Genomic DNA, 22897 nt, shown 5'->3' with positions numbered 1-22897 from the left:
TGGGGTCAGCAGCCCTTGAGGCTAGACCTTGAACCTCTTTCTGATTTTTGCTTGTCTCAATAAGGTACCTTTCACTTGTCTTCCCTGTATCTTGTCATCTTTCACTAAACCACTGCCTGGGTTCCTGAAAACCAAGGTTTCAGAAAAAACCCAGTTGTCACTAATCTAGACTTTTAATTACCATAATTCAAAAATGATGTAAAAAAATGAATTCTGCATCAGTATCCTGTACTTTTAATCAAATGCTGCCCGAGAGGGAGTGTTAGCTTCCTATGCTCCCCACTTTCATCTGTACAGTCCCTCCTGTAGAGCTCTTTCCAACCACGATGTGCCAGGCAGGCACCCTGCACCCTCATTGCCATCCTACCTTCTCTATAGGGTTGACACCTCCCCAGATTTTTGAGGGAGAGGAGCATGATGCAGATTTGCATTCCCCCCTCCCCCCGCGTTCTTGTGCAATACTAGCCTGCAGGGTTTCCTATTCAGAATGTAATGTAAGGGGGGGAATCTGCCTGTGTTATGGGATGTTACACTTTTGTCCAACGTTATAAAATATGAAAGGTGTCAAGAGCTCTCCTCCCGCCCCTGTTATTGTGACCGCTGTTTAATGGTGTGGCTTGGCTTGTAGGATTTAGTAGTTGTCACGTTCTGTTCCTTGTTTCTTTTCTGTAAGCGCCTGATCTAGCAGGAAACTTTCCATTCTGGATAATCCCCCCCGGGGGGAATAAAGCCCCCGCTGTTGTGCAGTGTCTTCGATCCCACCTTTCCGCCGGCCGAGACGAGCGGCAGGTCTCCCCACTCTGTTTCGCTTGGTCACTTCACCCCAGCCAGCAAAGCGTGTGACTCTTGGCTCTTGTCATCACCAGGCTTCAGTGCAATTGGATGAACTTAAAATGCTCCGGCTCCAGCTGGCGGGGCCCCTCCCGGCGGGAGGTAAGTGTGTCTCCGTCGGCCGGGGGGCGAAACAGCCCCAGAGGCGCTTCTGCAACTCGGCCGCCGCCCGCCGCCGGCTCTTCCCCAGGACTGAGCAGGCGAAGCCCGGAGAAGTTGATCCCGGGGCGGGAGCGCGAAGGGAAAGTGAGTGCGCCCGTAACACCAGCAGCGCAGGCTCCGCCCCCAGCCCGGCCGCCCGGGGCCGCTGACGCCGCGGCGATGGCACGGGGGGAAGGGGACGGCCCGAGGCGCCGCGCAGCTTTAAAGCGGCAGCGGAGGCGGTGTGCCGGCAGTGCAACGCGCGGCGCTCGGCTCGGCCTCGGCTACGCCGTTTCTCCCCTCGCCGGCCCCGCCGGTCCGCCCCGCGCGCAGGGGCCGCTGCAGCCCCTCGTGGGTCAGCCGCCCCCCCGCCCCTGCACCGCGCCGCGCCTGGTCCCCGCCGCCGCCACGCTGGAGGAGCGCGGGGGAACCGAGTCCCGGAGGTGAGCGCGGGCTGGGGCAGGTGGGCTCCGGGCGGGCGGCGCTTCCTCCTCTTCGCTCGGGGCTTTCCCGGACCTGGAGCGGCGGATCCCGGGGGTGAGCGGGGCTGTGCCTGGGGAAACCGCCCATCCCGGCCCCTTCTTTGCCAGCCCGTGCCGGGGATTGTCGGGCAGGGGCTGGGCGTGTGTGTGGGGGCAGCATGAACCCTGCCCGGGGGTTGGTTGAAATAGATCCACTGGCTGCAGCCTGCTCCCCAAAGCACTGAAATAACCAACCTCCGAGTCCTGCCTAGGCAGAGAGCTGACAAAAGAGGAAAGAACTTAGCACGTGCGTTTTCCATGAGTGTCGCGGCACGCGCTGCACACTGGGCATTCACAGGTTCGAAAATAAGTACAGACACTAATGTGTGCAAGAGAAAATGCATCTGTTGCACAAGCTTGTGTTTGCAGGACTTCGTGTGCAACTGGATATGTCTGTGTATACACATGCACGCACAACATACATGTACAGTACTTAGGCAGACAAGTTGTAGCCCAGATCCTGCACCCTGATGTGCACAACTGGACCCTAATGGCCATGCAGACTTGGCCGTTGAAGTCAGTGTGGCTCTCGAAGAACGAAAGGGTCTATTGGCATGGATCATTTTGTAGGAACTGGGGCTCTTGGTGCATGTGTACAGTTATTTTATATCGCTTTCCACAGTGGTTAAAGTAAATCTTTCATTAGCATTCAATTTGTCATATCTCTTGAGTGCAGCATTTTACTTACATGAAGAAACCACAGGCTTGCCACTCTGAGAACTCCAAATGCAATCACTCTTTCTTTAGTAAGTTTAACTGAAAGTGCCTGTCTTGCGCTGGCAAAGAGTGCTGGATTGGTTCTAAATGGGAAATGCATAAGTCTGACTTTTTACATTGGATAGAAGAAAAAATCTTTTCCCTCAGTTTAACATCTGTGTAAAAAGTGACACTGAATCCCCCCCCCCCCCCGCAACACATCTGGTGTTTACCAGTTGATATGTGACAGTTTTAAAACAGCTTTTATTTGGAAACTTTTGATAAATCAGTAAAGCTTACTAATTAAACTGTGTGTCAGTAAGAACCATTTCAAGGAGATCATATTTCCTTAAACAGTCTTCATATCTCATCTGTCATTTTGCTGAATGTGAATATTCCACTCTCATAAACCAGCTGAGAAATGTTTCTTGTCCAATCTTCTCTCTCTTTCTTGAACTTCCTGCTAACAATTCTAGTCCTCAGGTGTTCCTCTCTCAGAAAGGAACAGAAACAGAAATGAATGTTAAATCATCCTTTTGTTCTCATACTCTTGTTTTCTGCTGCAACATTAAGCTTTATTCTAGGTTTCCTTTGTTAGGAGGGCATTCTTTTAGCACCTGTATTCAAAATTTTTTATAGTATTTTATAATAAATATCCTTAGAGCTTCATGGCAACTTTTTGTTTCAAAATACATGGAACATATCAGGCTTGATGCGCAAGGAGGTATTTAGCACCCCTGAAAATAGACAAGCACGTTCAGCTTCCACTGAAGTCAAGGAGCTCTGCATCTCCAGAGGATTGTTCCCTTAAGCGTGATATTGCAGACACTTATGAACTGAGTAACTTGATTCATAGACATAGTTCCATTAACTTGGAGGAGACATCTCCTGTGAGTAGAGTTACTCATGTGCTTAGGTATTTGCAATGACCCTAAGGCACAATGGTAGTAGCTTCACTGGATTTGTGTTAAGACATATTCCACAGAGTACAGAAATAAGAGACTGACGAGTACAGTTTGCTTTGTATCTAAAAACTACTTCACACTTACAACATGCTTACTACTTAGGCATAACTGGAACAATTAAGTCCTATTTTTCCCATTGTTAAAGTTGGCTTGATGAATTTAGCAAAATGTTAGAGCCAAGCATTTTGTGTGGGAGCAGAATTTGCTACTTGCTAACAAGCTATCCTGTGCAAATATATCCAGTTCTTATTTTGTTTGGAAACCAGAAGTTATCTGCATATAAAAGCGGTAAGAGTCTCCATTCTAGAAATAGCTTAATTGTAATTACCTTTAGTTCCAATTCAGATGCAGAATCTTAAATGGAATTTTGTGTTTGTATATATTTTACATTGCAGGTTAAGGGATGTGTTAATTTGCAGTGGTCTGTCTCTTTCAATATCTTGTATGTATTTCAATGCAGAAGTAAGTTTAGTGTCTTTCAAAGTGACTTCTATGGTTTTTGTGGTGGAATCACAAAAATGAAAAGGCTCCGTTTCATTTCCAGGTTTTTGTTGACATTAAATTATAAGGATATGGCTCTAGCTGTTTGTGAATGGCAGTGCAACCCTGAGATTCAAGTGGTGCCTTGTTTGTTGTTCCTTCTATTTTTTTTTTTTCAGACTGACAACATGAAACAGTAACAGATTTTGTTTTACTTCAAAGGAAAACATTTTGCCCCCCATCTCCACCACTTTCATTATGTGTGAATTTCCGCTCTCTAAAAGAGTTGGCAGAGATGACTGCCTGATACGTTATTGATATAAGTTGAAAATGTGGTGCAAGGAGAGCATAGGTGTGTGTTGCTTGTATTTGTTTTTTTCCCCCCAAGGGATGATGCAGTAAACATCCTGACTTGTTAGTTTTGTATCATCTGGAGGTTATTTTAAGTAATTGGATTTTAAAAGTACTGTAGGGTAACTTTCACAATACTTGCTTATAATCTTACTGTCTGTCTATGTATCGCACATACTAAAACTGCCGATACCTTGCACTGACAACTAAAGAGGAGATTTATGCACAAAGTGCACATTAAAGGAAAATGTCTCTTAAGAATTATTTGTAAATCATGTTGTTCTCTGATTTGCCTGCCTGTCAATGAGGGCGCTATACTCAAGTATGAGAAGTTTTTTTTTCAGTGACAGCCGGTTAAGTTTTCATCTCAAGGGGTCCCTTGTTGCAATAAGAATTTGAAGATGCATTAATATGACATGTAGGTGATGGATTTTTTGTTAATTAATGGAAAACTGGTTTTTAAGAATAAAAAGACATTCTGTTTCAGGAAAAAAGTTATATCAAGCAGCTATTCTTAATAGATAAATCTTAGTCTAAATGACTTTTATTTTACTACCTGCCTGTTAGTAAATACAAAATAGTTCTTTTGTAGACAATGACTTGCTAGACTAGCTATTTTCTCCGGAAGTTGGCATTAATAAGAGTAAATGCATCTGTACTTACTTCCATTAATTACCTCTGCAGTTTTTTATGTACCATTCAGTTAGTGCAGATTGATGCTCTTTTGACTGAATCTTAAGCCTTTTTGTCACAATTGCATAGGTAAAAGGATTTGTAATTATCCGGCAAGCTAAGTCGGTTGTGTCAAACTACAGCATGCACTTTGCCCATCTGTTCCAGTTTTGGATGTGACAAGGGATAGGAGGGGAGAAATGATGCAGACTCCCCTCCATTTTGGCGTTTGGGTTATGTTCTCCTCTGAAGATACTTTCATTGAAAATTGGCAGCCCTGATGCCTTCTCTATGGCCCTATTCCTTCCAGTCTGTCACTGTGCACCACAGATTATGGTGGCTTAATTATAACAGATGGCTAGATCCTTGCCCTGCTCTGGTGGCCTGGCTTTGAGGTATTTTCTTTGTATATTAGCTTCAGAATCTGGACTCTTGCAGGCTGATTCAGTGTTCCTGTAACTCCAGGCTCAGGTCCATCTTCTTATTCTGTGTCGAGCAATCATCAGCTGCTGTGTGGCTTAAAATTTGTGCAGAAAACTTGAAAAGTATGACTTTAAAATCCACACAACCATGGAACTTTAGATTTAAGATGGATAGAAGTAGAATGTCTAGATTATCTCATGTCTCTCTACTAATCTTCATGGTTTTGGATACAAAAGTGTGATGGGGGACCACATCTATCTCAGCTTGTTAAAAAAAAAAATACACGCCCTTCTGTAATAAAGAAGACTGGGGTGGGGAGAAGAGAGATCCCTCTCTTCAACTTGTCCTTTTCCTGTGTGGCTTGATAACAAAATAGAAATCTGCACCATTGGCATAAAGACTGAGTGAAATCCTGGCCCTATTAAAGTCAATGGGGGTTTTATCATTGGCTCCAGTGAGGCCAGTTTTTCACCCTGAACCTTCCTCAGTACAGATTAGACAAAGGATAGATTAATCTGTATTTGCTTTAGATTTCAGTTTCCTTGGGACAGGGGCATTCCTTCTTGGGTTAGCACAGTGCTGAGCCTGCTGATAGCACTTGGTTTCATAATAAAAAGCTGTTAGTGTGTTGTGGAAATAAGAAGTTAGAGCTTTGTAACTATTCAGATGAATCTGTACTGTGCTCTTTCCTCTTAAGTATTTGCTAACGTACAAATATGTATCTTGGACTCTTTAGAATTCACTCAGTATTGTATGATGGCTTCAAAGGAAGAATCATGGTCTGTCAGGTTAAGGCTAGTGTACAGACTTCTTAGTTCAAAGACGCATCTGTTGGGTCAGTGTAGATGCTGAGAATGCACTGTAAATTCATATAGGGAAATTGCTGTGTGTGAACACTAAGAGCCCCCTTTTTCAAAACCATATACCTTGATTACTCAACTGTAAAATAATAAAACTATTGTTGTGAAAGGCTTTAGCCATTATTATTTTATTTTTTTTAAATTAAACACGTGCATCATAGCTAACTGGGTTTTTTCCCTTCAACACAGGTGAATTTTATTTGCAAAAGCAAGGGGCTAAGAAGTGCACAGTACTTGTGTGCACTATACCTGGTATCCTATTTATCTGGACCATGCATCTAAACATTGACTTTTGAAACACCTCAACAATTCCAATACTGGCTTAGGCTCATCTCAGCAGAGGCTACCAATTGTATTGGAGGTTCCCAAACTGGACCATTGGTGTTTTGCTAAGAGTTAGCTGATCACATAGTGATGGCTATCCTCCTCCTCCTCCTCGTTTCCAGCTGCTACACTGCACTGAAAGACACCTGAAAATACTCCTGATATTGATATTTCTTCATGTAAGTAATTGTTGTTGTTTCCCCAGTGAGGTGTTTACCTGGATGGTAGTCTGCCCAATTCTTAATGAAAGAAGAGGTGTTTGACAGTGGCCCTGATTCAGATTTAGACATGAGCAGGGTTACGCCCTGATTTATACCAGTATAAGTAAGATGAGATACAGGCCCCTACTGTCTGTTAAGATGTGATCTGTACTGTGGAGAAAGTCGGAGACCCCTTGAATTAGATATAATTATGGGCCTGATCCTGCCAGGGATTTCAGGGGAAAGAAGGAGTAGGTTCTGTTTCTTTATTTTTCTGGTGACAAAAGCAATTCAAGAACTAGCTAAATTGAGAATCCTTTTTTTCATTTGAGGTTCAAACAAAATTCTAGAAGCACCTGGCATTAGCATTAATTTGGTAGAGTGAGGGAGAGAAGGCAGAGAGGGGATTATTTTCTTTTTTGAAAAAAGGCTAGGGGAGTGCTATCTCTGCAGTATCGTCCTCTCTCCCTGGGGCGTAGGGCAAACTCTGCTCCAGTTTCTTCCCTCCCTCCACCTCATGGGATAATACCGTAGACGTTCTCCATGTGGGCTTTCCCCATGTAGGGGAAGTTCTGGCCATAAACCTTTAGAAGGAGAATTGTAGCTGAAAATGTGCATTTAGGTGTCATCAGCATTTTCTTGATAACAGGTAGTACAGTTTTTAGTGTATGCTGGATATCAGAGTCAGCACTTGCATTGTGCCTTTACATGTATATGCCTCTGGACTGGCCTTGCTTAGATTTATGCAAATCAAATGGGGATCGCTTGAGAGCTAGCCGTTTTTATTGAAGTATAGCATGTAGCTGCACTTTAAAATGCTATTCACCATGTGTGAAGAAGAGTATACTGGCTCAACAGAGTCTGGTTCTGTCTCATTGATGAGTATACTCTAAATACCAGTAAAATGGCAGCGACAAGGTGGGTGAGGTAATAACTTTTACAGGACCAACTTCTACTGGTGAGAGAGAGACGCTTTCGAGCCACACAGCAGGGCTCAAAAGAGCTTATCTCTCCCACTAACAGAAGTTGGTCCAATAACGTGTATTACCTCACTCACCTTCTCTTTCTAATATCCTGGGACTGACACAGCTACAACTACACTGCATCTAGTAAAACTGCAGTAATTTCTTAAGTCCCAATGCATCATTTAGAGCATTAATTTCTTTTCTGTTCAAGGAACAGTTGAAGTAATGGCAGGCTTGGTTGGGGTCAGGATACAGTGATAAGTGAGGATTACGCATGTGTTAAATAGAAGTTTTAAAATAAATAAAATAAGATGTGTGTAGTGCCGCTAAGCTAACTCTCTGTAACCTTTATTCTCTATTTTCCCCCCATTATCTGTGTGTGGTGTGTGTTTATTTTTTTTTGGGTCTTTCCTCATCTTGTCACGTTCCTACTCAGGTAATAAAGCTGTTTGAAGAATGTTCAGTTTCTTTCTCTGATTTCTCAGTGGGGCACCAAGCATTGAGTTCTCAAGTCACAAATAAGACCCTAACATTTTAGAAGTGACTGGGGACCTCAATTTGTAGGTGCCTATCCTGAGATACTGTAAAATGAGCTTGATTTTTCAGAGGGTGAATGCTCAGCACTTTCTGAACATCTGGACCCTGAGCACTGAACATCATTACTTTGTTCTGAAAAATGTAACCTAATTTTTGCAGGATTTTTGTTAAGTTCAGTGTTGTAAATGCTTACCATGTAAATTTCTCGTTAAAACAGTCTCTGGCAAGATGTGTATGTGGGTTTTTTTTTGGTTTGTTCTTTTTTTGTTTTTTTTTACTATTCTGAGTTAGATAACCTGTCCTCAAAAGTGTATATTTCAAATGTCTGCATAGCACCATATACATCTATGGCAATTAATATGTAATGTGTGAGATTATGCTTGAAAGATGACACTGTTTTCAATACATATCTTAACAATCAAACTATGTTAAGTATTTTGATTAACTTCTCTATAAAACCAGAAAACATCCTTCTATGCTTTCAGGGTGTATTTGTTTGCTGGAAACCAGAGTCTTCCATTCAGGTACATTTGGTGCACCTGGCTAGCTACGCTGCAGACAAATGTAAAGTTTACACTTCAAACTGCTGCACAGGTCTCTTCATTCCTGGGACCTACATAGACAGCTGTCCTTTGGATTGTGAGACTAACACTCACTAGAGCCCTGACCCAAACGCTACTGAAGCCAATAAGGGACTCTCCATCAACTTCAGAGGGTTTTGGATCAGGCCTTAAACTAGCTCTTTTTTTATTTATTTTGTAATTTTCTTTTGTAATTGAGTGGACAACAGGGGATGGATCACTTGATGATTGCCTGTTCTGTTCATTCCTTCTAGAGCACCTGGCATTGGCCTCTGTTGGAAGATAGGATACTGGGCTGGATGGACCATTTGTCTGACTCAGTATGGCTCCTCTTCCGTTTTAGAGTTAGGAACAGATTAAAGATTGCTATGCTTATTTCACTTATTATTGCAGGCATATGCAACTAAGAGATGAGCTACTTGTTGTTTCAGTCCCAAAATATTTTTAAAAAAACGTTTAGAGGTGTGAACAGGTTCAGATTTCTACTTTGTTACAATTTAAAATGTTTGTCAATAAACTCAGGAGCATCTCAGACTTCAAGTAATTCTTAATTGTCCTGATATCAAAAAAATCCTAATCTATGAATATCAAATCTGTATGATGGATTGTGACTCCTGGAAATATAGACTTAAGACTGGGGATTACTAAAATCCCTTTACTTCTGCCATTATCATAATTTATAATAATTTTCATTCAATTCTAATATAATTGTTGCCTTAATTAATGTTCTAATTTAAAATATTCTGAGATTTAAAATGATGTCTTGAAGCTTTATATAACGCCCTTCTTCCCGAAAACAAGCAGACTATCTTGAGGTACAGTCTGACTTTTATGTGTGATTAATTCTTTATTGAGTTTCAGAAAGAAACAGACAATGAAAGGTACAGAAAGGTAAATGATGTACAGTTTGTATAAATTTTCAAATTCTGCATGCTTCCTGGGATCTCCAGTAGAGTTATGGAATTATGCAGTTTTATAACTTGTCAAAGCTGCAAGAGCAGACAATACAAAACCAGATACTACTACATAGACATAACATGTTAGGGTTTGGGTAACAGTAATAAAATGGGCAGGAGTGGCTTTGTTTTTTGTCGCCTAAGCACAGCAGTCAGGCGGCCTTTGGCGGCACACCTGTGGATAGTCCACTGGTCATGCTGATTTAGCGGTGTTTCTGCGGGTGATGTGCAGGTCCCGTGCCTTCAGCATGCCTGCCGCCAAAGCTTCAGGACCGGTGGACCTCCCACAGAAACGCTGCCAAAGGCTGCCTGACTGCTGCCCTCACAGCGACTGGCACACCGCTTCCCGCAGCTTGCCGCCCCAGGCGCACACTTGCTGCGCTGGTGCCTGGAGCCGCCCCTGAAAATGAGAGAACACCTATATGAAGAGGGTACTGGATGGGAGAGACGGTGTTCGGAGGAATGGAGGCCTGGCATTCTTTGAACCAGCTCAACTTTTCTATCCAAATGTACCTAGAAACATGGTCTGAATTTCTTCAGATTCATATAATTGCTATCTACTGCAATGAGCTATTCATTCTTGGGCTGCTACCTAAGATAGATCTGCATGCTACACTCTATTCTTGGCATAAACCTTCTCTTCCATTTTTGTAAAATCATGTACTTGTTAATCATTGAGGTCCTCAAGAACCCAAGTCTTTGTGGTGGAGTTAAACCCAGTTTAGTGGGTACGTCCATGGAATTTAATTTTCCTTTGGGGTTCTGGTAAGGAAAATTGAGCAGTTTATGATCTGACCATAAGTTATGAAACAAATTACGTTTCATTATAAATTAGTGCAGCTCCTCTAGTTTCCTCTGTTATCTTCTATTTTTTTTGTTGCTTTAATTAATTAAGGACTGCCTTTCCTGTTTGTTGGACTCCATAGTTGGGGACAGTTTTAAAACTGCACATTGTCACTTTTACATCAGAGCTCCTGCCTGCAAATCTAGGGTTTGATATTCACCTGACCTAAATGGTGAGTGACCTAGGTGGAAAACTGTGCTCATAAATATGGAATCCACTGTCAGAAATCTGACTCTGAGCATATAGTGCAGACTATAACTTTTTATCAGTTACAGGTTATTGCTACTAATCTAACTAAAATTTGACGTGACTCTACTGATGTTCGACCTCCACCACCTGTACCAGAGTTTAAGTTTGACATTTTTCTGCCTGTTAGCACAGTGAGCCAGTATTAAGTCATAAATCCTAGTCGGTTTGTATGTGCAACTGACTTGGATGGCTTTTTCCATAGTTTTTGACCCTTGTGTTCTGCACCTTTAGTTTAAGTCACTACTGCTTCTTGAAGAAAATAGCAAATAGATTATTTTGGATGATACTGATAACGTTATACGTTTCTGTGTAACCTTTAGGCAAAAGAAATGGATCTGAGCCCTAACCAGTATATTTTCAATAACATATTTAGCTTTTGATTGTTTCTCATTGTAGATACAGAATTAGAATTTAAATACCCTAAATAAGGTCATTTTTACCATTAGTGCGTTTTAGTTTTTATCATCTCTGGAGTTTCCTGATCTCAGGGTTTCTAATCTTAGTACTTAACCTTGATCAGAAGGTTTTGGTTAACTGCTTTTTATTATACCTGAAGCTATAAAACTAACACTCAGCTACGTTGTTAAACCCTTATTCTGAAAGCCAAGCATTCTGGGTCGATCACTGAGGTTGTAAATATAATTGGTCTCTGTGTGTAGGTTGGAGTTGTGTAATGCTTGCTTAACAGCCAAGTGACAAGTAGTATTTCAGTATATTGAATCACCTCTCTGTGCACTGGGATTGGGTAAAAGCCATGTGTGCTAAATGTGAATTCATATGAATGTGTTGAAATAAAAATTTCATGCACACATTTCACTTAACCTCCATGGTACACAGATGTTTTTGTAACCACAATACTGTGAATTTTGTTTGTTGTAAAATTAAACTGACACAGGTTCCATTTCGGACAATTGCTGTCCTCAGCTGTGACCGCTACAAGCACTCTGGAACAGTAGCACTGTCATACTGACCATCCTCAGGGATTGTCTGTTTCTAGCCAGAAACAATAATAGCAGGAAACAAAGATATGTAGTCATTCTCTCCAATACTTAATGAAAGCATTCATTTGAAAGTCTTAATGGCACAAGCATAGAGTATATAGGTTTCAGAGTAGCCAGCCATGTTAGTCTGTATCCACAAAAAGAACAGGAGTACTTGTGGCACCTTAGAGACTTAACAAATTTATTTGAGCATAAGCTTTCGTGGGCTACAGCTTCATGGCCAAACTAAGCAGTCTCTACATAAATGGACACAAATCAGATGTCAAGAATTATAACATTCAGAAACCAGTCGGAGAACACTTCAATCTCCCTGGTTACTCGATTGCAGACCTAAAAATTGCAATATTACAACAAAAAACCCTTCAAAAACAGACTCCAGTGAAAGACTGCTGAATTGGAATTAATTTGCAAAATGGACACCTTTAAATTATGCTTGAATAAAGACTGGGAGTGGATGAGTCATTACACAAAGTAAAACTATTTCACCATATTTATTCCCCCCCCTACTGTTCCTCGCACCTTCTTGTCAATTGCTGCAAATGGACCATCTTGATTACCACTACAAAAAGTTTTTTTTTCTCTCCTGCTAGTAATAGCTCATCTTAACTGATCACTCTCATTAGTGTGTGTATGGTAACGCTCATTGTTTCATGTTCCGTGTCTGTATAATGCAGTAGGAAGATTATGTATTTTCCACTGCATGCATCCAATGAAGTGGGCTGTAGCCCACGAAAGTTTATGCTCAAATAAATGTATTGGTCTCTAAGGTGCCACAAGTACTCTTGTTCTTTTTATAGAGTATATAATGTCCTGAGAACGGCATTATATGTATTATGCAACATCTCATGATCTGTATGGGTGATGGTGTATGACTATCCTGGATTAATTGTGAATGATGTGATCTACAGTAGGAATTCCTCCCCGATACCATCAAAAGAACAGTATAATGTTCTTGAAACAGGGACTCCAAACAAATCAGGAATTGAATTTTCAAACAGTAGGCACTTGTATGTATAAATTTATAATGTTGGGGAAGTCAAGGAAGTATATCAGTCAAATTGGTTGAATGTACTAGAGTGCTTTATTCATAATGTTTAAATACAACAGGCTCAATTCTGCCACCCTTACTTATCCTAATTGGGACTACTCACGTGGGCCCCAATCCAGCGAAGTGTTTTAAGCATCAGCTTAATTTTAAGCATGTAATCCTGTTTGGATTGGGAAGGAATTTTCCCCCAGGTCAGATTTGCAGATACCCTGGGTGTCTCCCCCAACCCCTTTGCAGCTTGGGGCATGGGTCTCTTGCTAGTTTGTACTAGAGTAAGAGGTGGATTCTCTGTAACTTGATTACATGATTTGAGATTTCAGTAACTCAGCCAGTGGCTATGGGTCTTTTACAGGAGTGGGTGGGTGAGGTTCTGTGGCGTGCAGGAGGTCAGATTGGATGATCATGGTGGGCTTTTCTGGCCTTAATGTCTACTAGTCTGCTGCTGATTTCAGAGGGACTGCTCTTGCTCAAAGCTAAGCGTGTGTTGAAATGCTTTTCTGGATTCAAGCCTATCTGAGCAGCCCCATTGAAATGAATGTATGAAATGCATGGCAAGGTAATTGAATAAGGGTGGCAGAATGGGATCCTTAGTAGGCATAAAAACCTTTCTCTTGGCAAACATTTAGACCCTGCTATAAATTGCCTGTTTTCTGGGGTTGAAATTCCCCTCAATGCTGATGGCCTGGCCTGAACATGGTCCTGTGTGACACGCAAACCCTTAATCAGGGGCTTAATTGTGGTATGAAAGCTATATGGGGCCTTATGCAGTGAATTTCACTTTGAAGACCTATTAGATGGCATCAGTAGTAATAGGAAAATATTTAGTTATTAGCAAGATTAAAAGTTAAAGTGCTTTCACTTTATTTCTCTAATACATTAGTGACACATCATCAAAGCATGTATGAAAGGGGAAAATTAATCTTGTTTCAAGGCCAGTAGGCTAACTGCAGAAATACGGTATTGGGATGAACTGGGGAGTGAGTCTGTGCATCACTTAGGAATTGTGGATAATTTTATGAAACTGTTGGAGAAAGCCTGTATGTCTTGGATTTCCCATTAGTCAGCAGAGTTGTCATGTCTCTGTCAGGCCAGAGACAATGGTGGTCAGGGCTCAGTAGTCTATTCAAAGTAGAACACCTCGGGGCAACCAGTTTGCTCTAGCTGGGAGAAGACATTTTCTCCTCTTGTCTGAAAGGAGTGGGTTGTGAGAGCAGTGGAAAATTACCGAAAGCCTGAAGACAAGAAGCAGGTGACCCCCAGGCAGAAGTCTATAAAGTAGTTCACAGGGGAAACTGGAGAGAGAGAGACATCTTAAGATAAGATGCAGGGGCCGGATAGGGGAGGGGTCAGAGGATCCTGGTGACCTTGCAGACAGAACACTCATGATTTTCCCCCATGGACTCTCAAGTGATGGGTGAACTAGTGATGGACATTGTATTTTAGGGTGTTTTGTTTTGTGCTTTGCAGGATTAAGTATAAATGAGCATAAAGGTGTTAGACTGGGGTGGGTGGATGGATGGACTGCCTTGCAACTGCTGTGGGCCCCTTACAGAGTTAAACCGTATCCAGAAGCTTTGCACCTTTGGGGTGGACTTTTGGGAGACAGGTGTGTTTAAGTACTGGAGAGTCTGAAGGGTCAGTGCTGCAGCCAGAGGTGCTAGGCAGCTGGCCAGCGGGTTCCAACACTTGGGATGGGGATGTGCCAAACAGAAAGACTGCTCACTGAGCGTGTGTCTAGGGAGCAGAGACTGTGGCAGTGGCTAGCCTCTGTTCAGGTGCCAGGAACTTGAAACACCCAGGAGATCCAGAGCACATGGGCTTTGATTCTCCTCACAGCAGTCCTCATGCATGTCCAGGAAAGGGCCCACTAGGATCTGTGCCTTTGCTATGCATAAAGATTTCCCTATAGCTGCGTACATGGTTTTTTGTTTAGGGAGGTTAAAAATTAGTATCGGCCAACTTCCTTCCGTACCCTTGTCTGAATATTAACAGTGATCAATATGCAATATAAGGTATGATTGAACTCATCTGATTTATGGAAGCAGGGATAATCTGATTCAAACAACATATCAGTCTTCCATATCATGGAAGACATTTTCAGAGCTTCTGTGGCCTTTGCTGGATGGTGTATTTTATATTTAGTGTTAGACTCATAGAAGATTAGGGTTGGAAGAGACCTCAGAAGGTCATCTAGTCAAGCTCCCTGGTTAAAGCAGGACCAACCTCAACTAAATCATTCCAGCCAGGGCTTTGTCAAGCCAGGCCTTAAAAACCTCTAAGGATGGAGATTCCATCACCTCACTAGGTAACCCATTCCAGTGCTTCACCACTCTCCTAGGGAAATGGTTTTTCCTAATATCTAACCTAGACCTCCCACATTGCAACTTGCCCACAGAAATGGATTATGACACCTTTTTAAGGAGAAGCTGAGTTCCGGTGCTATCTCTCATTTCAGTCGAGTGATTTCATTTAGCGTGGTAGGAGAAAAGTTTTGTATTGTGATTTTTCGGTGTGGAAATGCTTCCTTTTAGTTAATGCATTACTCTGATTCTCTCTCTCTCTGTCTACCTCCCCCTCCTTTTTCAGTTTAAGGTGGATAGCTAGCATAATTGGAAAGGATTAACATAAAAAGTGAGGAAAAACATTTTAATCTGAAAACTGATCCATTAGGAAGGATAGATGCTTTTTAAAATAGTGCATTACACAGATTAAAACATACCCTTTTTTAGAGAAACTTTAGAGTTTTGAATGCAAAGCGAAGGAAGAGAAAAGCCTAATGAGATTAGGTTAATTATTTGTGTGACTCAGAAATGTCATTTTAAAAAAATCCTAAAATGTTAAGTGAGAGAAGGGGAAAAGCACCACTTAGTTATATTTTTATGAACAGACTTTTAAAATGGTTACTTCAGAGATTGATCCATAGCACATTGATGTCAATGGAATTGTTTCCATTGACTCCACTGGGCTTTGAATTGGGCCCTGGGATGCTCTCTGATCCTGCATCACAGACAGTCCAGTTTGATTTATATACAGTTCTAGTAAAGCTGTACCTTGAAAATACAGTTTATGTGCAATACACATACATTAATATGCACACAACTCTGAATATCATCTAACCATTTAAAATGGGAATGGCATACTAGACTCTTGAACAAAATCATAGGCCCTTAGGAATCATTGCAAAACAAAACCTTTTTTTGTTCTTTAAATTTCGTTTGGGTTGTCACCACCACCTCTCCATCAAAAGTTCAGTGTTCAATTTTGGTTCAAGATATGGAATCAGAAAAACTGCTCTGTGGAAATTCTAGCCTGTATCGTAATATCTTCTCCAGAAACTGAATAAAGAAAGGTCTTGTTTGTAACTTTTACAAGTAAGTTAGGGGAGCTCAAAGTCCATGCTATTCACTGAAGATTAACTGTACATCATACTTTTTATTAAAAAGCAGTGCAATACCAACTGTTGCACATCACACTCAAAATGTACACACTAGTGAGCATCCTGAGTCCGTTGTGGTCCTCAGATAATGGTGAGATATGTGGGTCTCTGGGGTTGGTAGATTTCTGTACAAGTAAAACCAGCTGTCTTACACTGTTTTTGCTTTTTCACATTTGCAAATGTCTTCTGTTAACCAGGACAAGGGATTTAGTATTTTCTTGAGGCCTGATCCTGTGAGGTGACAAGCACCCTCAACTTAGCAGAGGCTGCTTAACATCTTCCAGGAGATGCTCAGCACCTGTCAGGATCAGATCCTGGCTTTGAAAATTCCAGGAATAGATTTGAAGTCTTGAACTGTGGTATCAATCCAGCTTTTCTGGCTCTAGTCCAAGGATAATGATTCCACTTAGTAGAGCAGTACAAATGCAAGATAATGGGTACAGATAATCAGGATTTAATATTATATTAGAGTATTTTCCTTTTACCTTTAAACAGCTGTGTTCTGATTTAGATGTCACTTATAAAGCAGTTCATTGTTAATAGGTGTCTCCCAGAAACTGGCATATAGTGTCACAAAGCTCAGCTGGAGCACAGCTGGCTGTAATCAGGTAACAAATTTCAGGGTGTTAGCTGCAGCTGGCATTTTAAGATGCATGTGTCTCCGCCATATTGGTAACTGTTGGTAACTTTTGCTTCTCTGATATTTTCAAAAGCGCAAAATTAGGTATCCAAATGCCATTGACCACCAGTTGGAGTGGGGAACAGAGTTCTCATTTGTACCTTCTTCTTCGAGTGCTTGCTCATATTCATTCCAAGTAGGTGTGCGCGCGCCACGTGCACGTTTGTCGGAAGAATTTTCCCCTAGCAACACCCGGCGGGTCGGCAGGCGCCCCCTGGCGTGGTGCCTTTGCGGCACCGTATATATGCCCCTGCGACGCCCGCTGCTCCTCGTCCTCTTACTGCCCGGCGTCGTTGGAACGTGGAGTGCGGTAGCTGACCTCACACCTAGCGTTTCACCGCTACATGTTCTTCAGTTTAGTTGTGTTTGTTGTAGATTGTTAATAGTTATAAGTATGTTGTAAACGTAGTGTATATGTTAGTGGGCCGAGTATACTCTCCTCGCCCGCTCCGGACCCAGGCTCATGCCCGGCTCTCCGCTTCAAGCAGTGCCGGCCCTGCGTACGGCCGCTGCCAACGGGAGACCCCACGATACGTCGTGCTGCAAGGCCTGGGGAATCCCATCTCGAGAGAAGTGCCGCTCTGCAGTCCTTCAAACCGCGGACAAAAAAGGGCGGGACTCCCGTTAAAGCACTCCTTATGGAGGCCGCCCTGACTCCGGCATTTCCGGCACCGACCGCCACCGGCACCGAAACCACCGTCTTCGGCACCGGGACGAGCGGTCCGCCAACGCACCGCGGCACCATAAGTCCTCGTCTGAGCAGCCGCCCGGCGGCGCTCGCTTTCACTCGGCCGAAGAGGCGAAGGCTCCTGCGGTCGCGCCTCCGGAACCGCAGTCGAGGCCAGAAAGCCGTGCCGGCACGCACACATCTGCCCCTGACGTGTTCCGTACCGTGACTCCGGCCGCAAGGGTCCGTCGAGTCCGGTGCTTGAAGCTCCCCGGCACGCTCCGATCTGGTCGTAGCTCACGATCCCGACTACGCCGGAAACCTCACGACGCATGGGACCTGATAGCGCGCACTGAGCTTCGCCTCAGCCCCCGCACGCCGTGCGGCGCTTCCTCTATGGAAAGCCAGCGATGCAACTCCATCTTGGGGCGGATAGCGCCGGTCCGATCGAGATCTCGGCACCGATCCCGCTCCACGCCTCGTTCGCCATCTCGACGCCGCTCGCTAGTCCCAGACCATCCACCGGCGCCGGTCGTACTCGCGGCACCGGTCCAGGTCCGATCTACAGACGCGCTCAGCAGCGCGCTGGCTCTCTGCACCGCTTCCACAGTCCATCATAACCGTCGGCGCACCCGACCCGGTCGACCTCCCGCACCGACGCTGGTCATAGGTCTGTCCGACTGGCACCGGTCGACTCTCGGCACCGTCTCCCCACCCGACCGCACTCGGCACCAGTCCTACGGGTTCTGCCCCGCCTTGGCTTCCAGACACCCTCCGCTCCTCGCGACCAACGGCGGCTCTAGGGAGTGGGCCAAGATCCGGACCAGCCCAGCAGTGTCCTTCGGACCTTGGGCGTACCATCAAGCCAAGGCGATCCTTTCCGACGGCGAGATCTGCTGGTGCAGCTCGAGTGCCAGAGCACCATCAGCGTTCCTCCTCCGCAACCATGTTGCCGGTCACGGACCGAGGCACCCCTCGAACCAGCCATGCTCTGGATCAACAACCTGCAGGGAGACCCCAGTCCCGTCTTTCTCTCTTCTCCAGGATAGCAGTGCGGCATTAGACTCGGCCGCCCCTATTGACCTTCGCGCTCATCAGATTTGTCCACAGGTGCATTGAGCATTAATCTACAAGCGGAGAGGTGCCGGAAGTTGAGGATACTGTAGTGGCATTCTCTCACTGACTGCACCAACGAGGGTCCCTGCCCTTCTACGCACTGATTCAGCCAAGCGGTCCTATTTATTGGCAGTCCCACAATCGATCCCTCCGACGGCCAGACGGCGTGGAGAGAAAGTACATGTACCCTCCAAGGGTGTACACTACCTGTACACCTCCCCTCCGATGCTTCCTGTTCCAATCCGTGAAGAGAGGGCGTCATGGCACCAGCCCCTGCCCCAAAATCGCGTTGTGGAGGTCAAAGTAGGACTGCTCGGGCCGTAGATTTACTCCGCTAGGGTCCCAGTTCGGTGGGCAAACCAACAGCGCGCTAGGCAGTCGTGCATTTTAAAAGCCTGGCAGACCATGGACAATTTTACTGAATGGTCCGTGAACTCCGCCGAGTTAAGTCTCGCTGAAGAGGCAAGAGAGATCTCGGACAGCCTTACGAGCTGCGCTCGACCGCCGAACTCACAGCTTAGAACCATACGCGCTCGGCGTACATGACCGGATCTGGTTCAATGGTGTCGGCTATCCCGGAGCCGCGCATACCATAAAGACCTCCCCTTTGAAAGGCAAGGGCCTCTTCTCAGAGAAGACGGACCCAAGGCTGCAAGCCCTGTAAGATCACCGCTATACAAGCGTCCTCCTGGGATCCACACCGCAGACCCAGCGGAGGCTACTTCGGCACAAACCTCAGCGCCTCTCCGGTCCCCACCACGCCCCCCCAAAGACTTCAACTAACGGCGGGACGTGACGACGACCAGCCAGTTCCGCGTTCCAAGGGGGGCAAACAACGTCGCAAACCACCTAGCGAACCGAAGCAACAACTTTTGAGGTGCGCCAGAGAAGCAGGAGCACCAGTCCTCTCCGGACGCCTCTCTTTCGTCCTAACTGCTTTCTCCTTCTCCCGGCGTGGCCCGGATAATCTCAGACCAAGGGTCTTGCGCCGTGGAGTGTGGTTACCATCTCATTTATCCAGAGTTCTTGTTCAAGGAAATAATAGTACACTCCTAAAATCCACCTCCCACCCACCCCCCCGTCCCTCTTAGGACCCCTACGAGCCTTCTGCAGGAGGCCTCACGTTCCTGATACCGACCAGACTAGAAAGTGCCTCACGACCTCAGGAGGCGTAGGTGTTACTCCGCTCTTTTTTAATCCCAACGTCGAAGGAGGTCGCCGTCCACATCCTCAGAACCTCGCGGACTCAACCCTTACGAAGAGTACGTGTCCGCATGTACCTGGGTGCATCATCCTCCCGGATCACGGGAGCCTGGTTGCTGCTCTCGACATGTAGACGCGTATTTCACGTTCGATCTACCTCCCTCACAGACCCCTCGTCCGCTTGCTGGTGCGGGACGCGCATTATCAGCGGTCCACTATTGGCTGTCCTCGCCCCACGTGTCTTCAACGGGAAATGTATGGCGTATGGCGCTTGCCTCGCGTCGGCCGGGGGAATTGTCTTCTACCTGGCGACTGGTTCGCGCGTCCTCCAGGCTCAGGGTGCGCGCACGCAATCAGGCCTGTTGCGACCTCTAGGGCTCCTGAATAAATTTCCGACGAAGTCCATGCCTATACAACCAGAGGATAGAATTCTTCGGGCGTCTATGGTCGCGACAGCCTCACTTCCACCACAGCGTTTCCAGGCATTACTCACTTCAATAGACAGGCTGCTGCCTAGTCCCACCACTCGCCCAGGCTGTCTCAAGCTTTAGGCCACATGGCGGCGTGTCTTTGATACCAAGTAGCCAAACTCCGCCTGCCCACTCAGATATGGTTAGCTTTGGTTTTACCGTCCAGCGCAGGACAGCAGGATCGTGTCACACTCACAAAGCGTCACCTTTAACACCCGGCCGGGTCGGCAGGGGCATATATACGGTGCCGCAAAGGCGCCACGCCAGGGGGCGCCTGCCGACCCGCCGGGTGTTGCTAGGGGAAAATTCTTCCGACGAACGTGCACGTGGCGCGCGCACACCTACTTGGAATGAATATGAGCAACACATCTCGAAGAACAACAGTTACAAAGGTGAGTAACCGTCTTTTTCAAAATCTCCTCCCTCTATTCTTAAAATAGGTTCCAAGGGAAAGATGGCCAGTTGAAGTTTGTGGGAATGAACTTCTGGGAGGCCAATATTTAGATATCTGTGGCTCGTGGTATAAAATATTTTATTGTTATGAGATTGGGATGGTCCAATTAATTATTTGTGTGGCAAGACCATGAGCAAGTTATGCCACTTCATGCCAATTAAGTGCTGATCACACACTTCTGACTGCATGACCTGCCCCCAACCCAGTAACCCATTTCCTTGGTAGTTACTGTAACAACAAGAATAGAAATGGAAGCATCATCCTATGGGTTTGGAAGCAGTTGAAGCTAGCTTAACATCAGCATTAATAGGGACATGTTCCTCAGACCAGCTTGCTTGAATAGCTGTAAAATTTCTACAAGAACCTAAACATAAATCCTCTGAAAGTGTAGGATACACATGCTCTCGTTTTCAAATGCATACACTTCATTCTCAGAGCTGTGATTTCTCATATCTGTATATGGAAGTTAATAAATATTATGTCCCTAAATGTGTAAATATTTCACCTACTTATCTGACCAATTGGGAACTTTAAATGATCAGCACCATTATTTTGGCAAAATAAACTTTTAATAATTCCTATTACTATGTTGTCCAGAAAATGACCTGATATACTGAAATTATAAGGACAGTACCTCTTTAGAGTTTTTGTGACTGCAGTCACTGAATGTGTTTAATCACGGTTAGTTAGGTCCCTCGTTCAGCAGTGCACTGAGGCAGTGCTTATTAATGGGATGTAAGTGTATGGTTAAAGTTACACACACTTGAGTGGTCTGCCGAGTCAGATCCAGATTCTGATTTCTCACACTGATTGCACCATGTGTAGGTGACTGATCGAGAAAATAGCAGATGAAATTAATTGTTGATAAATGCAAAGTAATGCAAACTGGGAAATATAATCCCAGTTTTATTGTGTGTGTAAAAACAATGGGGTCTAAATTAACTGTTACCTCTCAGGAAAGATCTTGAAGTCATTGTGGATACTTCCTTGAAAACAAGTGCTCAATGTTCAGCAGCTGTCAAAAAAGCTAACAATGTTAGGAACAATTTGGAAAGGGATAGAAAATAAGACAGAGTATCCTCTTGCCCCTATGTAAATCCATGGTACGCCCATATCTTGAATACTGCAAGCTGTTCTGGTCACCCCATCTCAGAAAAGATATATTTGAATTGGAAAAGTTAGAGAAGGAGAACAAAAATGACCAAGTGTATGGAACAGCTTTCCTCTGAGGGGAGATGAAAAAGACTCACTGTTCAGTTGTTTCTTTTCCAAGCTGAGGGATGATATGATAGAGATCTATAAAATCATGAAGGAGGTTGTGGAATCTCCATCTCTGCAGATATTTAAGAGTAAGTTAGATAAATGTCTATCCGGGATGGTCTAGACAGTATTTGGTCCTGCCATGAGGGCAGGGGACTGGACTTGATGACCTCTCAAGGTCCCTTCCAGTCCTAGAATCTATGAAGGGTGTGGAGAACATGAATAAGGAAGTTTTAGTTACCCTTCACATAACACACAAACCCTGGTCACCCAATGAGATGAATAGGCAGCAGGTCTAAAACATAAGGAAGTGCTACTTCACACAATGCACAGTCAACCTGTAGAACTCATACTTTTGGCCTTCACAACATCCCCAGCAATAACTGGATTAAAAAATGAATTGGATAAATTCATGGAGAATAGGTCCATCAATAACTATTAGCTGAGATGGTCAGAGATGCAATCCCATGCTCTGGATGTCCCTTGACCTGTGACTTCCAGAAGCTGGGACTGGATGACAGGATGGATCACTTGATAAGTTGTCCCGTTCTGTTCACTCACTCTGTAGCATCTGTCATTGGCCACTCAGAAACAGGATACTGGGCTAGATGGACCATTAGTCTGATCCAATATGGCTGTTTTTATGGTAACATAAAGGCCCCTTTACCAGCTGTCCGGCACTGTTCATTGTGATAAGTGTACATGACCAACACATTTATGTGGTAATATACCAAAAAGGAAGGTGAGTCTCCGAGGCATCACATGCCCCTTGGGTGAAGACGTGATCCACAGAGGGAGTTCTGCCACACAGATGCAAGTGCTTTCACTGCAGCCTGGAGACATACACCAACAACTGTTGTGGAAGCAGTCAGATTGGGTCCATATTTAATACTTACTATGAAATAAAAATAGTCCATGTGTCATGGTATAAATCCCCACTTTGAACCTTAACGTCCAAAAGATGGGG

General features: G+C 44.4%; 1 protein-coding gene across 1 annotated transcript in view; it reads left to right on the top strand.

The window, feature by feature from the left end:
- Positions 1-1358: 1358 nt before the first annotated feature.
- The window catches only part of SLC4A4 (solute carrier family 4 member 4), a 242866-nt gene continuing 221327 nt past the window's right edge, over positions 1359-22897 (top strand). The window contains exon 1 of the mRNA XM_032768082.2: positions 1359-1415. The gene's annotated coding sequence lies outside the window, so the exon portion shown is untranslated. The remainder of the gene's footprint in view (positions 1416-22897) is intronic.

Source organism: Chelonoidis abingdonii, chromosome 5 (assembly GCF_003597395.2).
Source record: "Chelonoidis abingdonii isolate Lonesome George chromosome 5, CheloAbing_2.0, whole genome shotgun sequence".
Taxonomy (NCBI): domain Eukaryota; kingdom Metazoa; phylum Chordata; order Testudines; family Testudinidae; genus Chelonoidis; species Chelonoidis abingdonii.
Note: the sequence above shows the minus strand (reverse complement) of the source record. Positions and strands in the feature narration are given on the sequence as shown.